This window comes from Oncorhynchus tshawytscha, linkage group LG31 (genome assembly GCF_018296145.1).
Source record: "Oncorhynchus tshawytscha isolate Ot180627B linkage group LG31, Otsh_v2.0, whole genome shotgun sequence".
NCBI lineage: Eukaryota > Metazoa > Chordata > Actinopteri > Salmoniformes > Salmonidae > Oncorhynchus > Oncorhynchus tshawytscha.
This window is the reverse complement of record NC_056459.1, coordinates 13,178,794-13,192,888: the sequence shown is the minus strand read 5'-3', so window position 1 is coordinate 13,192,888 and position 14,095 is coordinate 13,178,794. Positions and strand designations below refer to the sequence as shown.

Below are 14,095 nucleotides of genomic sequence, written 5' to 3'. Positions count from 1 at the left end.
CATGAACATCTAGTATCCTATTGAGTGTTCCATACCTACATTTTAACAGTAGCGGCTCCTTTTGAGATCACTTTTGTGATATATATTAGACCTCGTTTTATTTGTCAAGTCTGAACATTTTCATGCCCTGGCACCAGTTGTGTCATTAGACATTCTAGTCCGGTACTGTTTTGGCTGCGATAGGGGGAAAAGCCTTTTTTTCCCTGATCCATATTTTCCCCCTAATAAACTGTTCTTTTCCAGCAGCAGCAGGGGCCTTCAGCTTCAAACCTCCCACTAATGGAACGTGACCATTTCCCAGCGCAAAACCCCACTGCCATTCACTAGGAAATTGAACACGGGACTTGATTCCATTCCATATTGCTGACATCTTTAGAGCATCTTTTGCTTCTGCTCCCTGTTTTTCCGGGGGAAAAAGCCCAAAAGGCCCTCGGTGAGCTAATATACAGGGGAGTTATTGTGAGGTTCGCTAACAGAAAAATTGGTTAAATCTAAACGACACATTTTATGATGCCCTATAAATCACATAACATGTATACGAGTCACGGACATACATTAAAACGCCAGGACTGGTTTAAATGCCTAGTAGGGTTTAATATAACAACCCAATCCGCTGGTCTCTCCTGCTATGGGTCTCTGTAGACAGACGGGAAAAGACTAATGTCCTGACCCAATACTCTCCTTATTAGCGTCTCACAGAAGACAAATCGGCACTGTCTGACTTTGTAGTCAGTTAACGGTAGACCCTCTCCTCCTACAGTGAGTAGGCCTGTGTGTGCTGTTGCCAGAGGGCTACATCCTCAGGTCTGCCTGACGCTTCTGTCTGGCTGAATTGTATTCACTGCCATATTTGTGTGTGTGGGGATAGAGTTCAGGGGAATGTGAAGCCACCTCATATCTCTTGTGTATTTCTCTGTGATTCCTGGTGACTGGCGCAGTGGATTCCTACAAGGTTGTAAAAAACCCCACAAACATTAAGTTATGACTCCATCAGGGTAAGTGAGAGGCCGTGCTGCTCCTCTCCCCCGGAAGGCTATCGCTATCACTGTCCTTAAGCTCTGGGGATGAACACGATAGAAATTTAGCCGGTTGGGATGAGTGTTATACGCGTAGGATCAGGCTGGGCAGTGCCGAGTCACAGACATGTCATGACGTGCACAGTGAGGTGTTGGGTACCTGTCCGGTAACGGCACCGGTGTAGCCGGTAAGGTTCCTAGTAGGACTACAGATGCTTATCCGGATCAGCGAGTAATAAATATGTGACCTGGTTTGACCTCTAACTGTGGCATGACCAAACTGGTGTTTGCTCCCAATATCCAGACATCAGAAATGAGTTTCTTAGGATCCAGGCCTGCTGCTAATGTGATAACACTATGTCCCAGTGACTGTCAGAGCTGACGGTCTGTCTGCTCCTAGTGCCACACATGCCGTGGTCATTAAACAGAGCTGGAAGGGACTGACTGTCTCAGCCACAAAACCAGCCTCCTCATTCCAGGTCGTAAAACAACATGCTGTCTGTCACCAGTGGATCCAGTGTATTAGCATTGTAAATCATATTCCAATCTAGGGTGTTCCTCTGCAAATCCCACGGACTTCCTTGAGCTAGATTCTCTCATTAAAATGTATCATTTCACGCACACTCCGACACACAGGCACACGTCCCATGTACGCAACCTGGCAGCGATTTCAAACTGCCTGACTGTGGGTGTCTTTAAATAGACAGTGATTGATGGGAGGTATGATTTGTTTATTTAGATGCTGTCAGTGATTGATGGGGGGGACTGACATGTCTGAAGGTGTTAGGTGGGATTGGTTACTACTCCTCCCTGAGGAGGGCTCTGATTGGGATGTTGGGAAGCTCTGTCATCATGGACCTAAGGGAAGGTCTGTCAGAATGGCAGTTCTTTCAGGAAGTAAAAATTGCCACTGAAACCAAACTTTCTTTCCTGCAGAGGAAAAAAATCAATGTCATATGTTTGGTCTATTTTCTCATGAAAGCCAGGTTTAATTCCTCCTAGACCTAGCCTATATGTATCGACTGGCTCTCGTCCTAGGCCTATATGTATCGACTGGCTCTCGTCCTAGGCCTATATGTATCGACTGGCTCTCGTCCTAGGCCTATATGTATCGACTGGCTCTCGTCCTAGGCCTATATGTATCGAGGCCTATATGGCTCTCGTCCTAGCCTATATGTATCGACTGGCTCTCGGCCTATATGTATCGACTGGCTCTCGTCCTAGGCCTATATGTATCGACTGGCTCTCGTCCTAGGCCTATATGTATCGACTGGCTCTCGTCCTAGGCCTATATGTATCGACTGGCTCTCGTCTTCTAGTTGACCAGTTTGGATGAATTGAATTCCCTTTTGAGCCCTAAACAGAGAATTGTCTATTGATGGAGCTAGCACCCTGTCCTCTGTCTGTTGATATCCAGGTCAGACACTGGCAGGGGAACATTTAACACCTTCTCTAGTTTCACCCTGGAGGGGAAAGACAACCAGGGATGAAAAGACCCAGAATATGAGACACAATACCTGTCCCCCCTCTCCTTTCCTCCTTTGTCAGGACCGATTCAGCTGGTTGTGGGATCAGTTTCACCTGACAGATGGTTTGATGAGGGCGTTCTCCCTCTGGGAATCTAAACTCCAACGGAATCTTTACTAGCACAGATTGATGTTGTAGGCGATGAGCCACCCTGTCCCTCTGATCCTTCGGTTTAAAAGCAGGGTACTGACGATGGACCTGGTGCTATGGGGATTTCAGCCACCCTGGTATTGAAGAGTTTCTTTCATATATTTTTTTTGTCCTCTTTCCCCTCCCTCTGCCTTTCTCTCCAGTACCACTTTGTCATGTAAAGGGGCTTCTATCTAGCAGAGACCCTGGGGCTATGAGGGTTAGGGTGGGGGAGACTCGGGATGGTAAATAATCAATATTGATTGACAGGCTCTTTGAGCAGAGCAACTTAGAGGTGTCTGCTGCGAGTCACCTCTAACCCCAGAGGCCGGCTGCCTGCCTGACCCCTGACCCCTAACCCTTGACCCCTCTGGTGCAGCCCCCCCTGGACATGATCCTGTCTCTGTTTGGTTATTCCTCCCTCCTGTCTGCCCTTACAGATGTGTTCTGTCTCTCCTGCTCCCACAGATGTGTTCTGTCTCTCCTGCTCCCACAGAGCTTCGTAATTGCTGTAGACATTTGGAAGTGTCCCCCTGGGTCCAGACAGTTCCTCCTGAAGGCTCCAGTGTGTTCTAACCTCCAGAAGCCCAGCCCGCTCCGCATTTAAGCCTGGCTGGCTGCTGTTACGTGTGATTTATGTTATTAAACATTTCACTAAATCATTTATTTCATTTTGTTGCCTTCGCAATGCGGTGTAATTTCCGTCTGCCCGCCAGCGCCTGGCATTAGTTTTGTGCTGTCTTGTAAACGGCCACTAACATTGACAAGTTAATGGATGCTGGAGAACAGGGAAGTGTAGATTTAATTTCCCTTTCTGTTTTAAATTGGGTCAGTGTGTCAGATTGAATCAACAGAACACAGTGGACTGCAATGATAATTAAAGGCCCACAGTGGCTGTTTGTGTCTGTATGCCCCTCACGTGTGTGTGTGTGTGTGTGTGTGTGTGTGTGAACTTTTCTCTCAGCCATGTGGGGGAAATAAAGCAAAGCAAAGTGTGAGGTCCTAGTGGTTGCTGCCAGATCTGTTTCTTTTGACTTCTCTGTAAAGCTGAGAGGACGGGAGAAGGCTGTGTTGGTTCTTCTAACCGTAATGGTATGCTTTTGATCAGCTTAGATAAGCTACTGGTTATAGCCATACTACTGCTAACCTTGTGGTAAACTGAGATGGTCATCACTCTACTGTGAATCTGCTTTTGACAAGCTGGTGCTGTCTGACTGATACTGGCTGACTGTTTTGACAGACTAGTGCTGGCTGATTGGTGCTGGCTGACTGGACCATGATGTATTGGCTTATTTCAGTCATGCTGTTAGCCTGAATACACTGTTGTTCTGAAGCCTCAAAATGGGGGCTCACAGTACACAGGCTCTCTGTGTTAGTTTGGAAAGAGTAGCCATTTTGTTGGTCGGTCCCTCAGCAGTCAGTCTCCATGGCCAACGTGGTCTGTTCTGCAGCAGAATCGCTCTAGGAAGTGAAGTGTGTCAGGGTCGACATACGTTCCATCTGACCCCTGTCGCTCGCAATTAATGCAAGTCCATATGGAGCTAGAGGAGAATGGAGGCCTTTGCTGAGAGATTGTGTGTGAGGCGGATGCAGCTGAGGAACTCCACAGGATCTGGCTGGCTCACTGAGCCTCTGTGAACTGGGGGAGGAGGACACAGGATGCAGAGTGAGTAAGTGAGTTCAAGGCAGGAGCGGGTGAGAATTTAATTACATCACTAAAATGTCTGGGGTGAGGTGTGTAGGTTGAAACTCAGACAGGTTAACCAAAGAGAAACAGGTGACGCAGTCTACCAGGACCCCTACCGTCTACCCCTACCCTGCATCACACACTGGCTGGTAGTAATAAAATAATAATGGCCTCTGAACTATCAACTCCCTGCCAAGGTTTATCAAAGACACCAGGCCCATGTGCTGTAAAACACTGCGGATGGGAGCCTGAATGTGTTGTTCTGATGGATATTATGAAGAAAGAGCTGAGTGGTGCTTGGTAGTAGGGCTCAGGGGAAACCGGCTTGACCTCACACACACGCTACAACATGCACTGCGGTTTCTATGGTGGGGCAGCATTTTTATCTAATAACAAATGGACTCTAATTAGATTTCCCGACGTCTGACTCAACCTGACCCTCACCACCGACTCTCTCTCTCTCTGCTTAAACTCTACTTAAACCCTAAACACAGTCACCTGAAAACAGCTGTTCATCCTCCAACACATGCACCCGATCAGTGCTAAGGCCCAGTAGTGTACCACAGGGCCAGTGGGTGGCAGGGTTGAGGAGGGTATCCCAGAACACTGCATCATTTACTACTCCCCCCCCCCACTGCACCGCGTGCTGCCCTGTGTCCTGACACCCCCGCTACACTCGACTACTCGCCGCTCGCAGCAACACGTCCAGGCTCCAGCCCTACTGCTGCCGCCAACAGCTTGGAAAGTATTTCTACCAGCTGTGAGAGGAGGTGTGAAAGCTCCCAGGGCTGACACACAGTCCTGCATTGTACACCCCACTCGCTCTCTCCTCTCTCCTTTTCTCTTCTGTTCCTACCATGCTCCTTTCCTCCTCAGTGTTCATACACTACCATTGGAGTCATTTAAACTGACTACATGTACTCAACATAACATTTGGTGCAGTGGAAGCCAGTCTTAGTGAGTCACATGGTGTAAACAAGGTGGGACCCTGTCGAGCTAGGTCCCAGGGGACAGGGCTGAATAATAATCCCGGGACAGGCAGGTGGACGTGGGTGGAGCCTCAGCGTTTAGTGCTCATTCATTTCAATAAGAAATCAGGAAGATTGATTCACCCCAGGAGACAGAAAGAGCTTCAGCATCATTGATTATGGTTACATGCACATGATAATGTGATTTTTAATTTTATTTTATTGTGGATAATCTGATGAATTGGCTGCATTAACTCTAATAAATGCAGAAAATTGGCAATCAAAATGAACGTTCTACCACAACGTCTGAATTGGGAAGCTCATCTGATTCTGAGTCCGGACGTTTAAGGTTTGTACTTCGAAGACTCATACACTTGGTTCTTCTGAACTCCCTTCACTCGCGCTGAAGAGGGAGGCTCGCTCAGCTGGTGCTAGCACAAGAACAGATCAAATACACCACTGGAACGCCCATTTGTATCTTTTTACACACACACATATATATATATATATATTTATATATATATATATATTATATAATTTAAAAAAATGTATTATTATGTCTTAATAATTAGAAAGATTGCTCAGAAAACCAGGTGTTTTTAATCGGCGTATGCTTACTTCAATTTTGACCTGTCGCCGATTTTTAAAATGGGCAGTGTAAGGTGTTTACATGACTATTGCATAATCTGCCTACTGTCATAATCAGTTTATTGCATTATTACGTGCATATACTCATTGTCTGGCTCTCTCTCAGGTTTAGTCAGACTGGCACTGAAGCAGAGTGGAGCAGGAAGTGGGAGTCTTTAAATGGCCTCTAAAGCTCTTTCTCCTGCTCAGTGACAGTTCTCTCCCCCCCGACTGAGTGGATAACAGTAGTGACATGCTGCTGAATTGACATGTTTCCCTGAACCGGTGTTGCCTGCTTCACAACAGACCAACGCAGGTGTGGGGACTGGTTGGTTGGCAGGTGTGGGGACTGGTTGGTTGGCAGGTGTGGGGACTGGTTGGTTGGCAGGCTAGCTTTCACTCTGCGCTGCTGATTTCCAGCTCTAGCACACTGCTGACGTGTGTGTGTGTGTGTGTGTGTGCTCTGTTTGATGAGTCGACTCTCCAGATTGTAAGGGTTGTGGTGACTCAGAGTGAGACCCAGTGACGATGGCCATGGAGAGGCACACAGTGCTCTCCCCAGGAAGCTCAGCCTGATCTTTTAGGGTTTGGCTCTGCATAAGCTACTCTGTAATGAAACATCCTATTGATTTGGTGAGCAAGGATTGTTTCATGTCTGAGTACAATGCTGCTTTTTTCTTACCCACAATACATCCTCTTTCTAAATACAGAAACATTCTTTTAATCCTCTTAGATTATTGAAAATATGGGGCAGAGAGGGGGTGTGTGTGTAGCACTGCAGGCTTTGAATACAGCCTTTTGCTGTGTGTGTGTGTGTTCTGTAAACCAGATGAGACATTCACTGTTCACACATCCAATGGGCTCTCAAAGGGGATGCAGTGTGCATTAGTCCTATGACCAATTACGGGTCACTCCCTGAATCTGCCGGCATCCACTGAGGTTCCAGTGTACGCACACGCATGCTGTTATTCTGACCAGGTGGACTCTGTTTCTCCTTCAGTCGTTTGAAGACTGGACTGACCAGTCACCACTGATCAAGGGTGGTCAGCCTGGTTGATGAAGCCTCTTTATTGGTCAAACTTGGGCCCTGGAACCTCCCTGTAGCTCCTATGGAATTCACTCTGGCATTTGTCTGTCAAAATAATCACTGCCCCCCCCTTTCCCTGCGCCTTTAAATCATTATCTTTCTGCTCCAGTTTGAGTCTGATAGCATTTTGTGCTCGACAGGGCTGAATGGCAGTGGCAGTCTGTCACTTAGACATGCTCAGCTGGCTTTAGCTCTGGCACGAGTGACTGTGGCATGAGAGAGAAGAGGAAGAGAAACCACTTTCTACATCCCTCCTTCGGTTAAATACATTCTATGGAGTCTGGCAGTGTGTCTCAGATCAACAGTGTTCTCTCTCAGGGTGTTTACTGTCGGCCGCTGGGTACAGGGGAGGGCAGGACACACAGGGACACAGCGAGGAGACGCGAGGCAACACCCCTCTTTCCCCCCTTGGCGCCGGCAGCCCCGAACATTTCAAAAGTCCCCGAAACGGGATAATGTTTCAGAATGCTGTTGGTGCAGATGTAAGTGCTGTGGGTCTGCGACTGGGAACAGGAATGTGGTCAATCCCAGCATGATGGTGTTCAAGGGCGCTGAGGTACAGGCGTAATGAGGTGACGACATTACGTTCCTCACACACCAGTTAACCCTAGGTTCTCTCTCTGCCCTTGTCCTGGTCTGCTCAGCCCTGCACTCTAGAATGGACTTATGCTGTGTTCCAGAACACTCCTTTGTGACAGGTGACTTGGTGAAATCCTGTTGGCCTTGGAACCTCTCCAATTAATTTGCAGCTTGTCACGTGTATATGTAAGCTGGGGGGCTGTGAAATTTATTGTGCTGCGTAAGTCTGTGTGAAAATCCCTCCTGTTACAGATACACCAGCACTGACTGAGCTATGCATCTGGGACACGTGTGGAGCCTAGAGGGAGGGAGGGAGGGAGGGAGGGGGGTTATACAGTACTAACACATTTCAGCCTGATCTCAGTTGGCTCCTGGCCCACATTCTCTGTTTGATGAGATCCAGACCATCATCAGCAGGCTATTATTAGTCTGCTATGTGAACCAATGCACGCGTGTTCCTTTTGTTTTGAAAGTGGGACAACCCCTCGTGTGTGTGTGTGTGTGTGTGTGTGTGTGTGTGTGTGCTTTTTTTTTCTTCACTGTGAAATTAGGGTGTGTGTGAACTTCCTGCTTGGTTAGATAGACTTAATTCCTCTTTCTCACAGCACCAAACAGCTCAGCCAATCCTTTTACAGTACACAGTAGGTTAGAAGAACAAGTCATCTTTTATTCCTCATTGCAATGACCCTGTTTCTATTACTGTTCTCCTCACAAGACCATTTCTCTTTTGTCATGCGTCTCACATCAGTACTACAGACATCTCAAGAGATTGGGACCATTGTTCTTTCTTGTTGTTGGGACCATTGTTTCTTTCTTCTGCATTTTTGTCAAAATTGAGTTATTGACATAGGCTTGTTCCGTTCAAAGTCCTCTACCTATATAGTACACTAAATACCCCAATTCAAGAGAAGACTAGATTAAAAAAAAAAAAACTTTTAAAGCCAATTATCTCAATCATCTTTTTGCAGGTAAAAACCTTAGTCGCAAGCTCTTGATCTTTATTTCTACAACTAGATTCAAACTTTATCCCATCCATCATGCAATGTTAGTTGACAGATGAAACTGTTGTTGTCGCTGTGCAGGTTATTCTATTAGTCCAGGTCTTAATGGATCAGATGGCTTTAGAGGGGAAGTGTTGGGGGTTTACAACGCGGTGGCGTGATAACACCAGCTGCTCTATAAGATCCACAGGAACCTCCAGCCCGTTACTACGCACGTTGCTCTTAAAGGGACATTTCAAAAAGGTTCTTATCCATCTCCAGCTCCACCCCGACGTCGTCAACATAGCACCTTCAGAAAGTATTCTCACCACGTCCTGTGTTACGGCCTGAATTTAAAAATGAATTCCACTTTAGATTTTGTTGGGGTCACTGGCCTATGCACTCTACCCCATAATGTCAAAGTGGATTTATGTCTTTCGAAATGTTAAGACGTTTCAGTTTTTAATGTATTAGTTTGTCGAGTTGAAGAATTCAACCTCTTTGTTTTATGGCAAGCCTAAATATGTTTAACAGTCACATAAATTGCACAGACTAACTCTGTGTGTAATAATAGTGTTTGATATGAGTTTTGAATGACTACCTCATCTTTGTACCCCACACATACAATTATCTGTAATGGCCCTCATTCGAGCACTGAATTTCCACCACAAAGACGGTTTAGAATTTAAAAAATGTTTACCCCCCCCTTTTCGTGGTATCCAATTGTTAGTAGTTACTATCTTGTCTCATCGCTACAACTCCCGTACGGGCTCGGGACAGACGAAGGTCAAGAGCCATGCGTCCTCTGAAACACAACCCAACCAAGCCGCGCATCCAACCCGGATGGATCCAACCCAAGCCGCACCAATGTGTCGGAGGAAACACAGTGGTAGATGGATATCATTTTTTTTTTTTTAAAGCAGACTGTCAATATCCCTTTGAGCATGGTGAAGTTATTTCTTACACTTAGGATGGTGTGTCAATGCACCCTGTCACTACAAAGATACAGGTGTCCTTCCTAACTCAGTTTCCGGAGATGTAAATGGTGACTTTTAAAACAGTTCGTTTAAAGGCTGTGATAGGAGAGAACTGAGGATGAATCAAGAATATTGTAGTTGCTTCACAATACCAACCCAATTGACAGCGTAGGGGGGGAGGGGGGGGAAATAAGGAAGCCTGTAAAAAATAATAATATTGAAATAAATAAAAAATATTCACCTTTCAGAAGGACAATAACTTGAGGCCAACTCTACGTTGGAGTTGCTTAACAAAAATATGGAATATTGTGGCTGAGTTACAGTTTTGATTTAAATCTACTTGAAAATCTATGGCAAGACCTGAAAATGTTTGTCTAGCAATGATCAACAACCAATTTGACAGAGCTTAAAACACTAAGAACAATCCAGGTGTGGAGAGCTTTGAGACTTACCCAGAAAGACTCAGTGTAATTAATTACAGATGATTACATTTTTTTTGTAAACTAAACATTTAAATTGGCAAACATTTCTAAAAACATTGGTTTCACTTTCATGTGGTGTTGTATGATTGAGAAAACATATTTAATACATTTTGAATTCAGTCTAACACAATAAAATGTGGTAGAAGTCAAGGGGTATGAATACTTTCTGAAGCCCCTGTATGTGAAAATGGTGTGTTTTTTTGTAGTAAAAATGGTAGGGAAGTGTTTTTCAATGACGACAAGCAATTGGTCAAAATCACACAATGCACACCGATGATGACATTGGAAACGCATCACTTTCACATGTTGGGGTGGTGCTGGAAATGATGAATGTGAAGTTTCCCCTTTAAGACAGCTGCAAATGTCCCTGCTTTAGGCCCTGGTACTAACCCTGTAGAAATAACCATACCGCAGTGCTTCTAGTGTAAACCGCAGCCTCCGAACAGTCAGGTGTAGACTACGTTTCTTTCGCCTATTGGGGATGTTCCAGACGCTAAAGGGTTCACAAGTTGATATGGAGTTTCTTTTTGGCGTCTATTAACAGTCTCTACTGGCGCGTGTTTACAGTGTGATGAGGGAGCCAGCGTGTCGTCTGATGTAGAGTGGCTCCGTCTGCTGTGACAGACGTCTGTCTGGGACTACCCACCTTTAGTCTCTGTATGGGACTACCCACCTTTCCCATCCTGGCTCGTCTCAGTGGGAATGTTAAAGGAGTAGAAGCTCTTGATGTCGTTTAGAGGAGCCTCCGTGTGTCTTTCTGTTCGCTGTGTTTGCCAAGGTGGAGCACTGTGGTATGAAAGGCAGTGTGTACTGAGTCCCTTTGGGGCCCCTAAAACGTGTGTGTGTGTTGCGGAGCGTGCTGTGTGCCAGCCGGGCTGCTCCAGTAGACACAGAGGCCCCAGCGCTCATTAGCAGGCTGTGGGTTCCCTGCGGGAGGGGAGGGTGTCAGCAGGCGGGGGGTGTCAGCTCAGTGCTGCGTGTTGTCTCTGTGGTGGTGCCAGCGCCACAGCTCTCATCTGAGCCCCGGCCCTGCTCTGCCAGCAGCCCGACTCTCCCTCTCTGAAGAGGCCTAGCATCCCTCCGCCAGTCAGTCAGCCCCCTCGACGGCCTGCTGCCTGCCTGCCTAACTACCCACTCTGCTCGTCTCTCTGCCTAACCACGTCAGTCAAACTGTCGGTTGTGCCATTTGACAGAACCGGCTTTACTTACAGCAAAGTCACAATAGTAATGTTGGATTTCCAAACCGTTTTTGGTCGGATGAACATGTTGTGATGTATAACTCAGTAGGTCTAGGGGTTTAGAGAGGAGCTGAGACCTAGTTATGATTCCGAGGGGTTTAGCCCGTACTAAGCAGATGGGCATGGCTGCATGTCTGTTAAGACCAGCGATCCGCAGAACAAAGTCCCATTTTAAAAGATGTAACAGTGCTGAGTTGTTTCTGTAGAGGGTTGTGAACCTTTTTGACTCCTTTCGCAGTTCTTTTTGCGTTGACATTTGACTTTGTTGTAAAAATACATTTGCAACATTTGTTGTGTCTCTTCGGGGCTCTCAGCTAATGATGTCCAGCACTCTGCAGTTTACAAAGTTGCGTCACTACTTGTAGGGAGATGAGGAAATCACTCTGGCAGTCTGCCAGCCTCCAAGAGGATTTAAAAAAAAAAATAATTCATGCAAATGTTTGGTCAGCTCTGAGGTGTCGTCTGTGGGTGGGTTGGGGCCTGCATGCTTGTCAGTCGAAGCTAAGTGCAATGAGGAGTGGTGGTGCACAGCATCAGCAAAAGACAGTTGTGTGTGTGTGTGTCGGCAGGGTATCATGGCTGTCACCCCTCCATTTCATCAGGAGGAGACAGTCTATCGACAGTCTAACCTCCATCAACACTTTGATTATCATGCAATATCTCAGTGAAGGCCGCTACTGATGATCACTACAGGGCAATTCCACAGTAACTTTAAAATGTATGCCTAACAAAAAACATTTGATTTCAAAGTTAAACAAAACACAACTCAATGACTAATTTGAACAATTTACACAGTAAAAAAAAATGTTGATTTCAAATTTACTGGAAACTGTGCAGATGCAAAGTCTGGTAACAGAATTACAGTTAAATCTCCCTCAATTTTATTGTTACCGAACTTTCTGTACAGTTCTTCCTGTGTGTTTTGGTAAAAGTGGAACTTGTTCATAGAGCTCTATGGGTTGTTAAAATTTCAAATCAATGGTTTTTGTTTGATGTACATTTTCAAGTGAGAGATCTGAGAGTAATTCCGTTACCATGGAATTGCCCTACAGCTATTTCAGTAGAGATCCAGCGTGTTTGTTAACTCTCGTTTTAATCTAATATCCTCATCATTAGTGTTACACGTCAAACATTAGCCTAGTACAGCTGCACTGTGTGTGGGATGCAGCGCTGTACTTTGAGGGGAAGCAGGGTTATAAGTGTTACACAGTAAATCTACTCTGTGTAGGAAGCAGGTTATTTCTGTCCTCACACACTGGAGACCTTAATAATGAAGCAAGTTGGAAAGTTAGTGTCCTGTAATGGAAGTCCATGTCACCATACCATTCTTCGGTCTTTCCTGGCAGTGTACTGCTGGAAGTATCGGGGCTTCATTGACTGTCCATCCACAAATGGTACTGAGATGGAGGGTTTATTGTCAGATAAAATGGTCCTGTAGGAAAAGGAAGTGACGTGTTTAAGATGTCTGTCAGCCGAAGGAAACTACCGGAACCTCAGTCATACTAGACAGCCATATTCTCCCTATTAATAAATGATTAGGCTTTTACTGAGTTACAGTTCATAGAAGGAAATCATTCAATTGAAATAAATTCATGAAGCCCACGTCTATGGATTTCACATGACTGTGCAGGGGCGCAGCCATTGGTGGGCTTGGGAGGGCATAGGCCCACCCACTTGGGAGCCAGGTTCAGCCAGTCAGAAATAAAAATTCCCCACAAAAGGGCTTTATTACAGACACAAATACTCCTCTGCACCCCCCCATCCACCTCGAGGAATCTCGCAGGTGAAGAAGCCGGATGTGGTTGTCCTGCGCTGGTGTGGTTACAAGTGGTCTGCGGTTGAGGCCAGTTGGATGTACTGCCAAATTCTCTAAAACGACGTTGGAGGCGGTTTATGGTAGAGAAATTAACATTCAAATCTGGCAACGGCTCTGTTGGACATTCCTGCAGTCAGCATGCCAATTGCATGCTCCCTTAACTTGAGACATCTGTGGCATTGTGTTGTGACAAAACTGCACATTTTAGAGTGGCCTGCTATTGTCCCCAGCACTGTGTAATGATCATGCTGTTTAATTAGCTTCTTGATAGGTGTGGCATATCAGGTGGATGGATTGTCTTGGCAAAGGAGAAATGCTCACTAACAGGTATTTAAACAATTTGTGCACAACATTTTGGAGAAGCACTTTTTGCGCATATGGAACTTTTTTGGGATCTTTTATTTCATCTCATGAAACAAGGGACCAACACTTTACATCTTGCGTTTATATTTTTGTTCAGTGTATATATGAACAAATATACAGTTGAAGTTTACATACCTACGATCTTTACATACAAACTTTGTCCCCATGTGCAGTTGCAAACCGTAGTCTGGCTTTTTTTTATGGCAGTTTTGGAGCAGTGGCTTCTTCCTTGCTGAGCGGCCTTTCAGGTTAGGTCGATATAGGACTCGTTTTACTGTGGATATAGATACTTTTGTACCGGTGTCCCCCAGCATCATCACAAGGTCCTTTACTGCTATTCTGGGATTGATTTGCACTTTTCCCACCAAAGTACGTTCATCTCTAGGAGACAGAACACGTCTCCTTCCTGAGCGGTATGACAGCTGCGTGGTCCCATGGTTTTTATACTTGCGTACTATTGGTTGTAGAGATAAACGTGGTACCTTCAGGCATTTGGAAATTACTCCCAAGGATGAACCAGACTTGTGGAGGTCTACAAAAAAAATTCTGATGGTCTTGGCTGATTTCTTTTGATTTTCCCAAGCAAAGATGCACTGAGTTTGAAGGTAGGCCTTGAAAT

The 14,095-nt window shown here is 45.7% G+C and overlaps 1 protein-coding gene across 9 annotated transcripts in view; it reads left to right on the top strand.

The window, feature by feature from the left end:
- LOC112229679 (protein Jumonji-like) overlaps nucleotides 1-14,095 on the top strand; it is a 96,908-nt gene that overhangs the window by 23,694 nt on the left and 59,119 nt on the right. The window lies entirely within an intron of this gene.